The following is a 17,008-nucleotide window of genomic DNA, read 5'->3' on the forward strand; positions in this document are numbered from 1 at the left end:
TGCTATGCTTTGCTTGGCTTTTTTTCCCCCGTCTGTTGCTCCTGCCCAATATAACAAGCTTTGCTTTTCGGTTTGATTTTTTGCGCACAGGTGGCTTCAGTTAGCCGATGTTGTTGTTGTTATTATTGATGTTGCTGTTGTAGCGGGCAAGCGATCGCGCGTAATAAGCCGCGAAAACATTGCTCAGGTATTCCTCTCGATTCCCTTTACTCGAGAGTGCTCGAGTGTTGTGTGCTGAGTAAAAATGACGAAGGGGCAGAACCGGTTTATGGTGCACCACCGCCACTAGCTCTAGCACCAGCATCAGTACTGCAAGGATGCCTCGATGCCAAGATCGTAGAATAAAGATAAGCGATTCGAGAGCCACGACTACCTGCTGATGCTGATGATGCTCGATGCCCGATGCCCGATGCTCGATCCCCCTTTGACCGTCTTTCGCTTTTGTAGGCAAATTATATTGGACATTGGGACCGACAGGACAGAATTGAAAAGATGAACAACGGCAGCAGTCAACACTTTCGCAGCCTGGGCGCAGATTTCAACATTTGGCCATTAATCATTGACCGCCTGCTGCTGCTGCAGTTTGTAGTGTTCTTGCTGATGGTCTAGCTGCTCTCCTTCCAAGCAGCATGTTGCATAGCCATTTCATCAACTGATGTTGGTGCCTCTACATTTACTTCTACTTCTACTCCTCATTATGCTTACTTAATTGAAATGTCATAGAGGGCTTACAAATTGATTAAGCAGTTAACCCTTTGATACCTTTAATTTTTAATCAAAGTTCAACCTAAAGAAGTTCCTATAACTTAAAATATCTGTTGGGATTGAGCTCCTAAATCTAAGTTGGATCAGATGGATCTCGGCCCTCAAGTTCTTAAGTTTTTGGTTGTGTCAACTAAGCTAAAGCCTCCATAAGATAAAACTAGTCAAAGTATTGCTATCAAACGGCATATGCACGATAATATCATTTCTTCTTGTTTCGTTTAATTGTGTTGTAATTCACAACTAGTTTTTGTTCTGGTGAGATAACTGGTTATATCTTTTATTGCTTTCAAGAAATGATCTTGAGTCTGTTTAAGCTTAAGTGAAAAAAGTTCAACAACCAAAAAAATGCAAAAAACTTTTGAAATGTAATATTTTAGATCAGGTTTATATGTATATACATACATTATAGGGTTGATACCCTTTCTATCAACTACTGATGTAAACCTGATTCAAAGCTTGGGAAACCCTTATTAACTGGTAGCCTTATGATATCTATTTCTATGTCATTATCACTAAGGATATATAAAAATATATTTTATATTATAAATTATAAGAGAGAGAAATTTATCGACAGAAAAAGAGAGAACATGCGAGAGAGGGAATTGTTTTCCTCTGGCAATTTTCTGACAGCTAGCGAAATCGTTCGAGTTGTGTGCCATCTTCTCTATATGTGGTTCTCCTCACTTCACTTTGCCCCCGCACAATGTTTAAGGCCTTCGCTGCGCTTCCGCAGAATCACTTAACGCTTGATTACACCGATTGACGTTTTGACGAGGCAGTGATGCTGCACAAGTCGATGATGATGACGACTACGATGATGATGATGCTGCCAGTGCAACCGAAAAATGATAAAAAAAAAGAAATAAGAAAATGAGAGAAAAAAAAACAACGAGGAACGAAACGTAAAGAAGGCGGCAGCAGCCCTCCAGACAACTGTTGAGGGCGAGGCTGGTGCTGCTGCTGCTGTTGGTGATGATGTTGGAAGCTGTCAATGGTGACTAGAACGTTATTACATATTACCAGAGGGGATTGATGGATAAAGGGGAAATGAGGAAGAGGCAGCCTGACTGACTGACTGGCTGACTGGCTGGCTGGCTGCTGCTTCTGCCTTTTGGGATGCTGTTGCGGTCGCTGCCTGTCGATTAAAATGTCATTGCATTTTGCTGCCGTTGGCTGTAGTTGTCAAAAGGTTTTTGCCACTTGTCTCCACTTGCTTTCCCAACACCTCCTCCCTCGTTTTGGCTCTTCCCCTTCTTTCTGATTTTACACAAACATTTTTCCATAAAAAAGCCAACACACACACACACACACACACACTAAAAAACTGGATGCGAGCAGCTGGGCAACCAAGGGTTAAGCTCACTTGTCTTGTCAAATGGAAGCTGTGTCTGTATGTGTGCGGCTGGATTGTGTGTGGCATTTGAAAGATTTGCAACTTTCCGCTTTGCCTTTTTTCTTTTGCAATCTTCAGTTTTGGCGTACATGTATTGGTCCGTGACCTTGTCTACATTCTATAACCGACAGCGTAATTGCTAAAAACAATTGGCTTTAGGTATGTCCGTTCACCCCCCTCCATTGAATTGCAAGCTGTCTAGCCTAAGCAATGAAACACTTAACTGAATCATAAGTTGTTAATAAAGAGTGGAAAAAACACAGACTTATGAATTTAAATCAAGTTTCTACCAACTATTACTAGAAGAGCTTCTTGTCATAAAGTATCCCCAAAGTGTAGTCAAAACTTCATTCATAATTAAGCCGATAGTTGTCGTTGAAAAAGTTGAAAAACAAAATTCCCATGGCGTTTATTTTTACTCTACAAATTCATATGACATTCTTTTGCCCCACTCCACCCCTTCGCTTCAGTGACAAGTGGCAAATGCTAAACTTCAGCTTAAAACTTTTGTCAACTTACTTGGAAATTTTTCAATTATTGTTAATTACTTTCTTGTGATAGTTTAATGGGTTGAATGATGTGAAGTCTACTGGCACGCCCACCGACCCTTTGGAAACGTTTGTTTGCTTGCTTGCCACAAATGACCAAAGACATCAGGCAGTGCCATTAACAAAATCAACAAAAATTAACATTTTTATTATTATTATTCTATTTCTCTTTTTTATGTAATGCGCCAACGAAGGACAAGCGAGGAATGGTAATAGTAGAAATCATTATTATCAATCGATACATCGATTGCCTTTTTCCAACACCCTGCTGCCACAGTGCCACATGGCCGGCCTTCGAGGGGTCGCCTAAGAACTGAGCAAAAACTTCTACCGGTTCACTTCAACTTATGAAAAGCAACAAAAACAAACATGGAAACTAAAAAAAAACCTGTGCTTTGTGCATATTTCTGACATTATAATGTTTGGTCAGCGGGTTTTTTTGGATAAAGATGGGGTTAAATATAGGTTTACCCTATTCAATTACCTTTATTATGTGCATGAACTTTAACATTTAGAAAATATTAACATTAGGCTCACGGGTGCATTGCTGATTTTTTGGCTTAAGGATCCGGGAAAAAAACTCAATATATTGTCTACATTTAAGATATGAAGATAATATGTCGATACTTTTTAAGCCCTGCATTTGCCAATAAAATCGGAGAAAATTTCGGAAATTTTGGAAATTTTTAAAAGCGTGAATTAAGAGTTAATGTAAAAAATGGATATTGAAGACAAATATTTATATGTAAGTTAAATTTTCAATAATGTATGCAGGTAAAACTAAACTAGAATCCATGTAGAAATGTGTTCTGATAAGTTCCTACCTGTTTTCGGACATTCTAGTTCTTTAAACTCTAAAATTACGTATACGCAATGTACTCTTTAAGTGCTATCCCAAACTTCAGCTTAACATCTCACAAATTATTATCAAAAAAAGGCCTAGAAAGGAGATCTAAAATATTCCTGAACTCTCTCTCTTTCTCTTTTTAATAACAGATCATTGCCTTTGGATTAATGCTGATCGTTTAATACTCGCTCAATGCGCAGTCGAGTTAAGTTAAAATCCGTTTGATACTAAACTGAACTCAATCTTCATTCAACACTTTTCAACACTCATTTAATACTTATTCATTTCGTATTCAAAACTGAATCACTCGATTGCTCAATCTTTTATAATCTGTTGCACCAGATTGTTGTTGTTTTGAAAGTTTTTTAGTAAGCAAATCGATTTATGGATTATCGTAGCAGCACTTCAATAACTCTGACACCTCTGATTGCCCTTTGTAAAGTACATACATACCTAAATTTTTTATTGAACCGTTATATAAGAGTTGAAAAAAATAGATATATATGTATGTACATGGGGCTGTACCTATACCTACCAGATTTGTGCTCAAAGCAAAATTGACATGACCAAAACCTGCCAAAAACCAATTGCAATTCTCCATGCGCCGTATGCATAAATAATACACACACCGTGGCACACTCTCTTGTCCACACACACACATACACACAAAAGCACACACACATAAAACAAAATTACGCATACGTTGTGTGGGCTGGGAGCTGTTGTTTCCACTTTCAGCTACGGCTCCTGCTCTACAAGTCTCTCTGTGACAAACGTTTTTGGCATTGCCATTTGCCATGTGATACTGCAAAATACTGAGTTTTACTTAATAATTTATTATGCCTTGGCAATCACAAACACACTCTCTTACACACACACACACATACACAAGTACTGTTGCTACATATGTTTGTGTAATTTACAGTTACACAAAACCGCAAATAAAGCTACCAACCAAATGAATGTGAAGACAGAACGCTAAAAAGTCAACACAAAAGCAAGATAGACCAAAAAAGAAAGCAACAAAATGTAGTGAAATGGAAAGGGTAACAAAAGGGTTTCACTCTAGTATGTGTGTGTGTGTGTAGGGAATAAAGGACCCCTTCCACACTAGTGTTGCCATATTATGACAATAACATGTGTTGTAGATTTCGGCATTTTACTGCTAACCGCTGATAGTTCCAGAGAGTTACCGCTATCGTTTTAGTATCGCGAAACGACGTGAAGTATTGAAGTGGATTAAGGGTGTTGCCATGTTAGGTAGGTGCTTGCTGCCGTTGGGTGGTTAAAACCTTGACAAGCACAACGCAACGGAATTGCAAAATAATTGAAAGCTTTTTATTGATTTTATTTCCAATGTCTCAGATGCGAGAGACAGAGACAGAAACCAAACACTGAAACACAACTACACGAAATTTTATGCAAAAATTACAAATTGGGTAAAGTAGAAGGTAAATCAACTATTCCTTATAGTAAATTTTAGCTTTACATCCCGGTTAATCTGTTGCAATTTATGATTTATCGGCTCTATCACAGAAATCACTAAAGATTTCAAGGTACATAGTTTGTTTTGGTGACCTACTCACTAGAAATCGTAGAAATTAACGACATTTCCTTTGTTAGAAACTATTTTTGAACTTGGAGAATCGATTACCAGGCAACGGGACAATATAATAAATATATATCTTTTATTTAAAGTCTATGCCAAAAAACAAGAAACTATTTGTAAAGTTGATAGACATAAAATATAAAATTTCAGACCCACCTTATTAATTAAGAACGTCAAAAGACATTTCTATGATACAATTGCTTTAAGTTGGTTTCAGGACATTATCGATTTATAAAACACCCCAGTATTATTTATTTTAATCAATAAAAATATTTTAAATAATTTGTATTCTACATTCTATCAAGTGTAAAAAGGAGAAATCTACTTTCAATCGATTGTTTCCCTTTATTAGTATTTTAATTGTTTTTTTTTTTTTTTTGTTCCGCCCCATAAGGACGCTCCTTCGGTTCCCTCTAGCATATGGTGGGCGTGAAACCACGCCCCACACGCACACACACAGACACAAAGCAGACCTAGACATTTTCAATAGATTCCCTCCAAGAAGATAAATAGTTGTGGAAAGTTTCATATGTGGCCAAAATATATGTGTACTTTAAGATACAAAGCAAAGGAAAAAAGAGAAGTAAATGGAAAGATCCAAATGAAATAAAAGAAAACACAGGGCAACATACGTTAGAAAATGGCGAAACGAGCAGCAATAACTGTGGCTAGGAGGCGTGGCAATGCCTTATTATTATTGATATCAAATTGAAAGTGGCTTAAGTGGCTTGGTCCAAAAATTGTATCTGAAAGATGTTTTCCTTTTTATTCGATTTCGTCTGCGCTCTGCTCCACCCGTCATATTTGGGTGGCTGGGATATGAAATGCCATCAGGATATACAACACAATGCGGCAAGACACCTTTACCTGGGGCAAGAGGCAGCAAAAACATTCTTTTTTTTTTTTTTTTTTTTTTTTTTGTTTGTGCCAGATAGTGGCTGAATGGGGGGAAAAATTAAGGGGATGGGTATCATCCACATATTAAATATCCTGCTTAAATATCCTTATGCTGCTTCCTATTGATTTTGCCTCCTTATTGCAGCTTCGCCTTCAGCTCTGCCACCTGTACCGGTTGCCATCAGTTTTGGTCTTTTCGTTTCGTTTCGTTTCGTTTTCGATTCGCCCGCAACATTTTCATTTCCTATTGCAATGATTTTCCTTTTTGCCGGCTATTTATTTTGGCCTTGGTCGCAAAAGGCAAAGGAAAACGAAAAAAACAAAATCAAATAAAATGAAAATAAAAAGAAAAGCAAAAGAAATTCTCCTGCTGGCTGTCTCTTTGCCAGCCATCGTCATCATCATCATCATGAAGAAATTTGTAATAAAAATTCAGGAGCAAATGAGAAACGTACACACTCGGATTGCCTGTGTGTGTGTGTAAAAGAGAGGGAGAAAAAGAGAAAAAGAGAGAGCCATGTTACTTATTTTTTTTCTCTCTATTTGGCATTTACCATTACACGTGCAAAACTATTGAAATACCTTTGTCCTGCCTCTCAATCCTAACTGTATTTAATATAAATACAAGTAAACTCTCTAGCAAAAGCCCATGCAAAAGTTTTCAAAAACCAATTGGTTCAAAAAACTTCACTTCAGCCAGATACTCTATGCTCGAAGCATAGAATCTGTATAAATCTTTTACCGAATTCAATATAGAATATGGATTCAAATTTCAATTGGCGGCTCTATATCCTTTAGAAAACACAAATAATGTCCTTTTAAATGTTTTCCATTATTTTTTAGTTTCCATTTCTTAGCCAAAACCCAAGCAAATTGTTGATTGAATAGAAATATTTTAGCCAAATAATTCGTATTAAATTTGACTTAAGAGCTGGCTATTCATATACTGATCAAATTCATTTTTGGCAACTTGAAACAAAATACAAAATAAGTTGAAATCAAATTTGGTTATCATAGTCAGCTAATACAATTATTATAAGGGATTGAAAGCAGTTCAATTTCATGGCAGAGTATGTATGCTCCGTTTTATGCTAATTTCAAATATATATATATATAGATATAGCTATATTCGATTATTTGAATTGTAATAGTTACATTTACGACCTTTTTACCCATATCTAAACCACCTGACAGGGATGCCAGATTGGCAGCGGTCGCTTGGTTGGTTACTTTTCCCTTTATAAATGAAAATAAAGTTGAAATTACAAAAAAACATTGCATAGAAATTGCATATTTATTCAATTTCAATGCCATTGCACATGTGCCAAACTACAAACTACAAGGCAATGTGAAGAGTAAAAGAGATAGCACACAGAGAGGGAGAGAAAGTGAGAGACAGAAAGAAAGAAGAGGAAGTGAAATCGGAACCAGCTTTTAATGACATTAAATTAGCGCTTGTCCAAATTCAATGGACGCCAAAACGGAAATGAAAGGCGAAGTCCAAGCTGAACTTTTCCTGCTGTCTATATGTCGGCGTGTGTGTGTGTATGTCTGCTCGTATGATGACAGTTTGTTTGTTTTTTTTTTTTGTATTTTTTGTTCCTTTTCATTGTTATTTTTGCGGGGTCATAAAACACACACACACACACACACACAAGCACGTCCCCACATATATGAGTCAGAGGCAACAGAAGGCGCCACAAATCAACACGTAGCCATAAAAAAAATGAGCAACTTCACCGCTCCTTCTACGAGACGGTGCTATAAATATTTACCTAACCAACAACAAAATAAAAAACCATTCATATTAACCCTTTTTAGTTACTGCCGGGTAAAGTTGGCATTCCGAAGAATGTCGTACGAATTATTGTCAAATCCTTGGTACCCTAACTAAACTTGACAACTAAAGAGAAACTATCGAGTCAATGGTAACTTAAACAAAAGGTCTGAGAATAAGTTATTAGATATTACTAATCAGTTTCATAGATCACAAAATAATCGATAAGGGAAAAAGCAGCGAGCAAAAATTGAGCGAAAAACGCTGGCAAAGTAACGAATAGCGAACTAAAAGCAACGAGTAGCGAACTAAAAGCAACGAGTAAGACAAAATAGGTTAGAATTTAGATTAATTTCTATTTGTCTAGGATATACAATTCTAAAACAAAGATAACTTAAAGTAACGTTTCGTTACATTTAATCGTATTTATTAGACTTACCATTTTAATCAATCTCTGATCAAAACCAAAATGGTTATGAATACATTTCAAATTGCCATAAAATGCGTCAGCCAGTACTAAAGAGAGAAAGAAAAAAGGAAAAGAGACAAAGAAATGTATCTTTAGAAAGTCGAAAACTGAATTCGTCCAGATTGCCATAAGACACATGTACTTATTGATAAATATTATTAATCCAACAATACGCCACCAAAAGCAAAATTCTCATCACAAGGCTCATTATGTTCGCCTCCAAAACATAAATCACACATGTGTATCAACGAGTAAATGGCCAGTGGAAAAACAAGGAAGGCAAAACCCTTCCACATCCACAGTCAGACCTCCAGACATCAACGCAAATACGGAAATGTGGTTGGGCTTAAGCAGCTCTCGGACTTTTGGATTGTGAATTTTCTTCTTGGGTCGTTTTTCTTATTTTGTTTTTTGCCGTTTCTGGTTCTGGTTCTGGTTCTGGTACGGCTATGGGTATGGTTATAGATATGAGTTCAGAGCTCGAGGCGCTACTCTGTCGTTGTCCTGCCAAGTCATGTTGACAATTATGAAATGGTTCGAGAACCTAACGACAACTGAAAAGGGGGACGAGAAACGAATGGCAGGGATAGGGAACAGGGGGAATTCAGGGTTGAGAGAGTGACGTCTAATGAGAAAACAAAGAGTTTTCGGCCAGACGTTGACAGCTTTGAGTGTATTTGCTGGGGCACACAAAAACAGAGAGAATATGAATGGAAAAACGGAGAATGGGATGTATGTTTGTATAGATATGTATATGTATGTGTGTATAGAAAATAATACAAAAAAGGGGTAGGGCAAGAGCCACAACAACAACAACAGCAATGCAAATGAAGAAAAAAAGGGCATAAGAATAAAAATAAATAAAAACGGAAGTGACATAAAAAACATGTGGCAGCATTTTCACTCGCTCTTTGCGCTCTCTCGCGCTACATACTTGCACACACATACATACATACTACTTTCTACTAGTGCCACGCACGCAAAATGTGTTGCCTGCTTTTGGGAGGCTTACACTCATACATACATATCCATGTATTTCCCTTTACCTTTTCTTTGCTGCTTGTTGTTGCCATGTCCGAGGCATAGAAAAGCTTTTCTAATATGTTACGTCTTTGTGCCCGCATACCACTTACCCCTTTTCGAGGAGGGAGACAAATATTAATAAAATATACAACTATTAGTCATTTGCCTTCTCTCTCTCTCTCTTGCTCTTGCTCTTGCTCTCTATTGGTAGGTATTTGTGTATATATGCTTGGGCTGTATTTTTAATATGCGAGACAAAATAAATATTCATAAATGAAAAAGGAAAAAAAGGGGTGAGGTGTAAGGTGAAGTAAATTTAGTCACCATTCTCCTTATAAGCCAATGGCAAGGCTATTAATGAGAAAAAAAGAATTCAAATTAAGACGTCAAAGTGCTTGCAACAATCAGTATACAAATCAAGTGCAATTATCCTTTAACACATCAAATGGAATCCTTTTTCAACGAGGAGGGTCTAGCTATATTGTCAACTGAAACAGAAATAGGTTTCCCTAACGTTGAAAACGAAATTTTAAAAATATTGATTCAGTGCAGGATTAATCAAACAGCAGGATTAGAATTGTATATCTTAGGAAACTAGAAATTAATCTAAATTCTAACCCACTTTATCTTCGCTGGATACTCGTTGCTCCTAGTTCGCTATTCGTTACTTTGCCAGCGTTACTCGCTCAAATTTTACTCACTGCTCTTTCCGTTATCGATTATTTTGTGATCTACTTTTGGCTTATGGAACTGATTACTAATATCTAGTAACTTATTCTCTGACCTTTTGTTTGAGTTACCATTCACTCGATGCTTTCTCTTTATTTAAAATTTATATTAAATGTCTAAAAACTGATGTTTTGGTTTTTCATTGCGCTGCTTTAATCCGGCGCCTCTTTTTAACTAGGAATATGTAAAGCCTTTTTGTACTGTCCACAAATTGATTTCTCTCTCAACTAAAACTGGACATGCCGACATTTTTATACACACACACAACTCGAGGATCTGTCTTGAGTAAACTTAAATAATTATTTATTATTCATAAGGTCTTAGAACTGATCAGTTGGCGGATTGAACACATTTTCACTATCTCTATCATCTTGATTAAAATGTAAGAACGGAAACGAGGGAGAGTAGCAAAAAAACCGAAATATTTTGTTTTGAATTTTGCAAATTTTCGCCACAGATATCCATACATACCCATGTATGTATATATAGTTTGTTCAATCTATGGTATTAGTTGCTGGTATATAAATATCTCAGACTGTGACAGCTTTCCATGGTGAGCCCCAACCGAATGAGATGCTGCTTGAGCCCATATTCCTGGCAACATTGTCCAGCTTTTTATCTCTGACAGTCACACGGCATGCCCCTTTTCATTTTCGCTTTCTCCCATCCACAAAAAATAAAAAGACACACAGTCACAAACCCTCGCACTCATACACACTGATGTACAACTATATGTATATGTGTATGTGTATGGTTGCCGCCTCAACTAACAATAAGACTGACGAATGTTGAGCCATAAAAATAAATACCTGCTGACATTTTTCATTGTAAATATTTTGTAGCTGCTGACGCGCCAAACCTAACTCCTCGACTTAAATGTGGGTAGATGGGGGGGCGGTGGGTTGGCGGATGAGTGGGTGTGGCCGACTACCCCCCACCGACAAAACCAACCAACTATCTCCCACTTTTCAGCTGCCTTCATGTGCGTGAAAACGAATCGAAACAACAACGACAACGGGAAAAAGAGAAAAGAGTTTCTCACTAACAAACAAAAATTCGTGCGAAGGACATGGATGGCATTCTGCGGGAGCGTTGGGTAGGCGGCACAGAGGTTTCGGGTTAGACAAATGGACGTCGCAATAAACGCGCTTGTGCTTTGAAGGGTGTGTGCGTTGATCAACGTCATTATCCTGCTGTCTGTCTTGTCTCACTGTCTGTTGGCCATCTCATCATTGTCCTGCCCCACCCACTTACACTCCCACTCCCACACCCATTTCCATTTCCATTCGTCGACTTGGTCATTATGGCAAACACCAGGGCCAAACGTCCAGAGACGAAACGAAAGCTGAATGATATGTGGCCCGTTGTATGGTCTCCACCGCCATTCAACGCTCTCAACTTGAACGGGACGCCGAGTTAACAGGATTGAGACGACATACGAAGGACGTTGAAAGACTGTTTGGGTTTCTATTATACCACATATATGTATGTAGTGGAGAAGAGGGGGAGGCCTTAGTGTTTCTCAAGAGCCTGAAACTATTTCTCATTGGTAGGTCAAGCAAATGTCTCCATGGATGAGTTAAGCTATTGTTATTATTGTTAAATAACAGCTTTTTCGTAACATTTATCCTTGATAATCGATTGCAATTTGCAAAAATATACATATGTGGCCCATTTATAAGCTAAATTTTATTAGGCTTTGACTTTTATTTTGCACAAAGTTAAACGCTACTAATTTTCACACAAAACTTGATTTGATTTTAGATATTTGACCAGGTTAACTAAGTTAACTAAAGTCCTTCGAAGCCTTTAGACAATCATTCAAGCAATAGATAAAAGGGGTTTCCATTTCCTTTAAGTCTTTGTTTGTGCATTAGTTGTAACTACCCCTTGAGGATATTCCGAGCACTCAGTATAGTTTTAGGGACAGAGTTTGCCAAAGGAGTTTAAAGAATTGTGTCTGCTCCTGGTTCAGTTACCAATCAATCGCTGAAGGCTTCCTTGTGAGTTGTAGTTACAACCGTTAAGAACTTGAGTTTGCCACGACTGTTGAGCTTTTTGACTAATTTACATACTATTAGAGTTCGGTTCTCATTTGCTTCAACCGTGGACAGGGCGCCCGGTGCCCGCATTCCCAAGCGTGTGTTTATATTTTTAATGTTGATTTAATATTTTGTAATGGCATACAAAAAAATTAAGTATTTTATTTAAGTATTTAATCAATTTATGTGTCGTCGCATGCAATTAAAAAAGGCAACAAACAATATAAATAACACAAAACAAAAAAAAAAAAAAGACAAAAAATTACTGCTCGAATAATAAAAATTCAATTGATTTATGTCTGGCACATGCAAACGATGTTAAGACGATCATCATCATGATGAAGAATGATGATAATGCTAACGTTGATGATGTTGATGATGATGATGATGTTGGCCATAAACCATGCCGTCCTATGTTATAACCGTTAGGCAAAACAATTGATGTGCCTTTGTTGTTGCTGTTTGGTTTCTATTAACCGTAATGACTTTTAAATGAGACGCGTGCCATGCCACATACACAAACGAATTTGTTGAAGCGCCTCGCGCATAGCAGAGCAAGAACATAAATGGTTATGCTGCAGCATGCTGGTACTGGGGTCCGGTTGGTTGTGTGTGTGTGTGTGAGGAGTGGCAAGGGAGGTAAAAAGGGAGTATAACCTAATGAAGCCATCAAAGCGTTTGGCTAAAAAATATTTGGTAAATTATTATTAATAATTGTCGCATAATGACAGAAATAATTAAAACTCGTCAAAGCGCTGTTGGACACACACTCACACACACACACACACGCACACTGGGTGAAGTGAGATGGTGCCAGAGTGCGATGCTGTGGCATCTGTGTGGGTGACGATGGTGGGCGGTCACATGCGCCTCTTTTGAATTATTAAAAATGATTAAAAAGCGAACAAGCGCGCACTTTTCATTAAAGCAATTAATGCGCAAAATATTTTATAAACAAATACCCGAAAAACAAAAGCAAACAAGCGAAAAACAAAACAACAAAAAACAACTGAATAAAAATGAAAATGAAAATGAAAATGAAAATGAGAGAAACAAAAGGCCAAACGAAATATGATTTGAAAGAATGCAGTGTTTGCATTATTGTGATGTCAAACAATTTGCATGGCCAACTTTTTGGACAACTAAATTTTTTTTCGTATTCAACCAATCGCTAAATTTCTCCGTCAGCCAGGACATTTCATTCAATTATAAATTCTATATGCAGATTGTGACCTAAATGCATAAAACAAATTAGCCATGCAAGAAGAAAGATAATAATTAGAGTGAAATGAAACAAGAGATAACCCAACACGAATTTCGTCTATACTTTTTTTCTACCTAAGTTAGTCTTATTGCCGTTCTCAATCTACCTAAAACCAATCCTTACCTAAGTTTTAGTTGCGTATCTTATGGGTAATTGATACTCTATCATATGATTAAACGAAGGTGCGCGATTGTTAATCACAATTAATCAAACGAAAATAAAAATAAAAATAAATGTAGTCACATTTAAAGTATTTTAAAATATATTTGTAAGACAAAAGTCATCTGAAAGTGACAGAAATCCTTTGATATCATCAAAATAAGCGCTTTGTAGTCATGAAACAAGAAGGACTAGAGTGGATAAGTGGGTTGTTTCATTTATGGACCAAAGTGCCTATTGGATCGAGTAGCTAATACATGAAAACTAAAGATTGTATCAAATTTCTATGGACCTTTCCATAAGGTGAACCGGCTTTCATTCGCTTTTAAAAGCTGAGAATCTTTTTGCAGGCCCTCTAAAACCGAAACTATGATAGTAAAATCTTAGAAGTTCTATTTTTTATCGTGACCAAAAACGTTGTACACCCGATAAACGATTGAGTTAATCGAAAGTAGTTTTCCGTTCAATTTTAATCGCAAGCTTAAGCAAAAGAATCGAATATTGTGTATCTAATGATCACCAAGTCCTAACTATATCTCTAGTTTATTGAACCTTATTACACGTCTAACCTTATCTAAGTCTAACCGTATCTATAAAATTTTGTCCCTTGGAGTTTTTGTAATTATAACGAAGGATATACGCTAAAAGGGAACTGCAGCGTCATTACATGGCCACTAATTAGCAAGTTTCGTAGTGAAATCCACCGCGAAGAACTTCTCACAAATATGAGATTTTAATGAAAATCTTTCAACACATACACATAAGTTGATTTCCCGGAAACTGGGTTAGCAGTTCACTTCAGCAGGTCTTTAGACTCCTAATGTTTTTTTTTTTTTATTTAATTTTGCTTCTCTTTTTTTTTTGTTTTTTGGGCACACTCAACAGATGTTGGGCATCCGAGAAGCAACAAAGAAGGACAGACACAGGGACCGAAAGGGTGGCGGGGGAAACAAAAAATGGCAGCCTCGTAAACAACTCGGTAAACGTTTTTGGCGCTCATTTTGCAGTCGTTGCTTAATTTTTTTTGTTTTTTGGCTTAAGGCCATGGTGGCACAAGTGAAAGTTATGCCAGAAGAGCGGTTGGAATGGTATGTAGGTAGGTGGAGTGGAGAACGGTGAAGTGGTAGTAGCCGATGGATACGATGGCACGATGGATGGTTGGGTGAATGGTGGGCGAATGGGTGGATTTGGCGACTGCCACGCATTTGCCACGTTTCGCACATTCGCATTCTTTGATTTTTCCATGCTCTCACAATTTTCATTTTGTTCTGTTTGCCTTTCTGCTCTGCTTTGCTCTTCTCCTCCCTACTTCTACAGTCTCCCCTTTTGCTTGTTGTTGTTCCGCACAGATTTTCCGCGCATTTTGCCATCTTGCTCCTCTTCGGTTTTCGCTTCTTCTATTTTTTTTCTTTTTGTTTTCTTGCCGAGTGTTTTGAGCATTGCCAAAAAGGAGAAAAACATCAGGCAAAAAAAAAACCCAACGGAAAAACAAAAGGCGCTCACATTAAATTATGAAAATAAAAAACTGTGGGAGTAACCCTCGAGCTTCAAAAGGTCACCCCCCATTAAATAACTCTGAACTGAAGCGATGACTTAATGAGCAAGGATATGGTAAAGGCTCCGGCTCTGGCTCTGGCTCAGACTCAGGCGAGGACCAGGATAAGGCTTTGACTCACAGACACAAAGCAACAAAAACGTAAAGTAACATACTTATTTTTTGTAACTTTTTAATTAAATCGTTATATATATATACATATATATTTATTCTTGTATTCCGGTTACCCTTACCAAAAGGTTACATCGATTATTTATTTACACAAATTTTTACTTATACATAAATAAAATGAATTTTGAGAAAGTTCTAAAAATTTGGATGGCATTTGAAATAAATTATTAAAAGTAAGCAATATTTATATTTATTTTTTACATTTAAACTAAAGCGAAATGCATAATGGCAATTGCAAATCTAAAAAATTTATTTAATTTTTATATTTGAAATGTTTTTTGTAACCCTATTTGCATCTAAATTTTAACTCAATTTATATTAAAAATTTCAAATTATTAAACTAAAATTTGTTTTCTTGTTAATGTTAATATTCTTTTCGATTACATTGAAAAGGAAAGGGTATCGGGCTGGTATGAATGCTCCTTTTTGGTTATGGTCTCCCACTCCATTCGCCTCCCCATTCCCCCCATAGAAATTGATAATGGCTTTTGGCTTGCCTGGCCTCCGGTTGGGTTTTGGTTTCGGTTTCAGATAAGTCTGAGTTGAGTCTTACAAACATCCTTCCCATAGAAAAAATGGAGAGCGGTTACAAGTAAATTGACCAAAGTGGGACAAGTGCCAGAAAACCTAACGAGGCACCTTTACGACACTTGAACTTAATTAGATGACCCCAAACTACAATCAACAGATGAACAATTAAATATAATACATAAGAAATTTTAAAGAGAACTCATTTCATCCATAAAAGACACAAAATATATTGACTTGAATCTAGTTAAAATCAAATTTTAAAGAAAAACGTTAACCCATTTGTTAATATGATAATGGCTAAAAAATATAATTAAAACTACTTTGAATGCAATATATTAAAATTTTTCCCTTTTACATTTACATATACATATATATATATTTTTTTTTTTTTGAATTTTTTGCTAGGCGTTTATTAGATTTCTTCCTTTTGGTTGGGTAACAAAAGAATTTTAAATTCCAATAAATCTGCCAACTTCAATAAGTGTTGAATGGAGGCGATGAGGTCAGCCACATAAAGGGGGAACATATCCCCCTCCAACTCTTGCTGATTCTATTGCCACGCTCTACTCCTAATCCACTCCATCGTCATCTCCATCTCCATCTCCATCGCCATCGCCATCTCTATCTCAAACTCTTCCATTCATTCAGCAAGTGAATGAATGAAAGCGTGGCTTGACTTTTTGTTGTTTGCCAAACTCCTTTCATTTGGTTGGTGGTTGATTTTATTTGAATTTTTTGAAAGCTGCCGCCAAAAATTTTGTATACTCTTTTCTTTTTCTTTTGAAAAGGGAACTTTAGGATAGGCAAATCGTCAGCTTAGCACTCAATGAGTTAGAAAATTGTTGCAGTACTTTTAATTCAAAACCTAAATTTAGATCTAAACAAGTGACTAAATAACTTGGGATCGAATTGAAGGAAGGGCATTTCATGTTTGTGGAAATCAGCTTACATGTCACTTATATACGAGTATGCATATATTTTCGTTTTTATACCCTTGCAAAAAGGGTATATTAATTTTGGTCAGAAGTGTGCAACGCATAGAACGAAGCATCTCCGACCATACAAAGTATATATATTCTTGATCAGCACGACGAGACGAGTTCAACTAGCCATGTCCGTCCGTCCGTCCGTCCGTCCGTCCGTCCGTCCGTCCGTCCGTCCGTCTGGATCAACGCAAACTCCTCCTAGACCGTAAGAGCTACAGAGCTGAAATTTTGCACGTAGGCTTG

At 37.0% G+C, this 17,008-nt stretch overlaps 1 protein-coding gene across 3 annotated transcripts in view; it reads right to left on the reverse strand.

The window, feature by feature from the left end:
* rst (roughest) overlaps positions 1–17,008 on the reverse strand; it is a 240,091-nt gene that overhangs the window by 89,237 nt on the left and 133,846 nt on the right. For all 3 annotated transcript variants that reach the window (XM_068298453.1, XM_068298451.1, XM_068298452.1), the window contains one exon: positions 8,276–8,352. The gene's annotated coding sequence lies outside the window, so the exon portion shown is untranslated. The remainder of the gene's footprint in view (positions 1–8,275; positions 8,353–17,008) is intronic.

The sequence above is a fragment of the Drosophila tropicalis genome, unplaced genomic scaffold, assembly GCF_018151085.1.
Source record: "Drosophila tropicalis isolate 14030-0801.00 unplaced genomic scaffold, ASM1815108v1 contig_867, whole genome shotgun sequence".
In the NCBI taxonomy this organism is placed as follows: Eukaryota; Metazoa; Arthropoda; class Insecta; order Diptera; family Drosophilidae; genus Drosophila; species Drosophila tropicalis.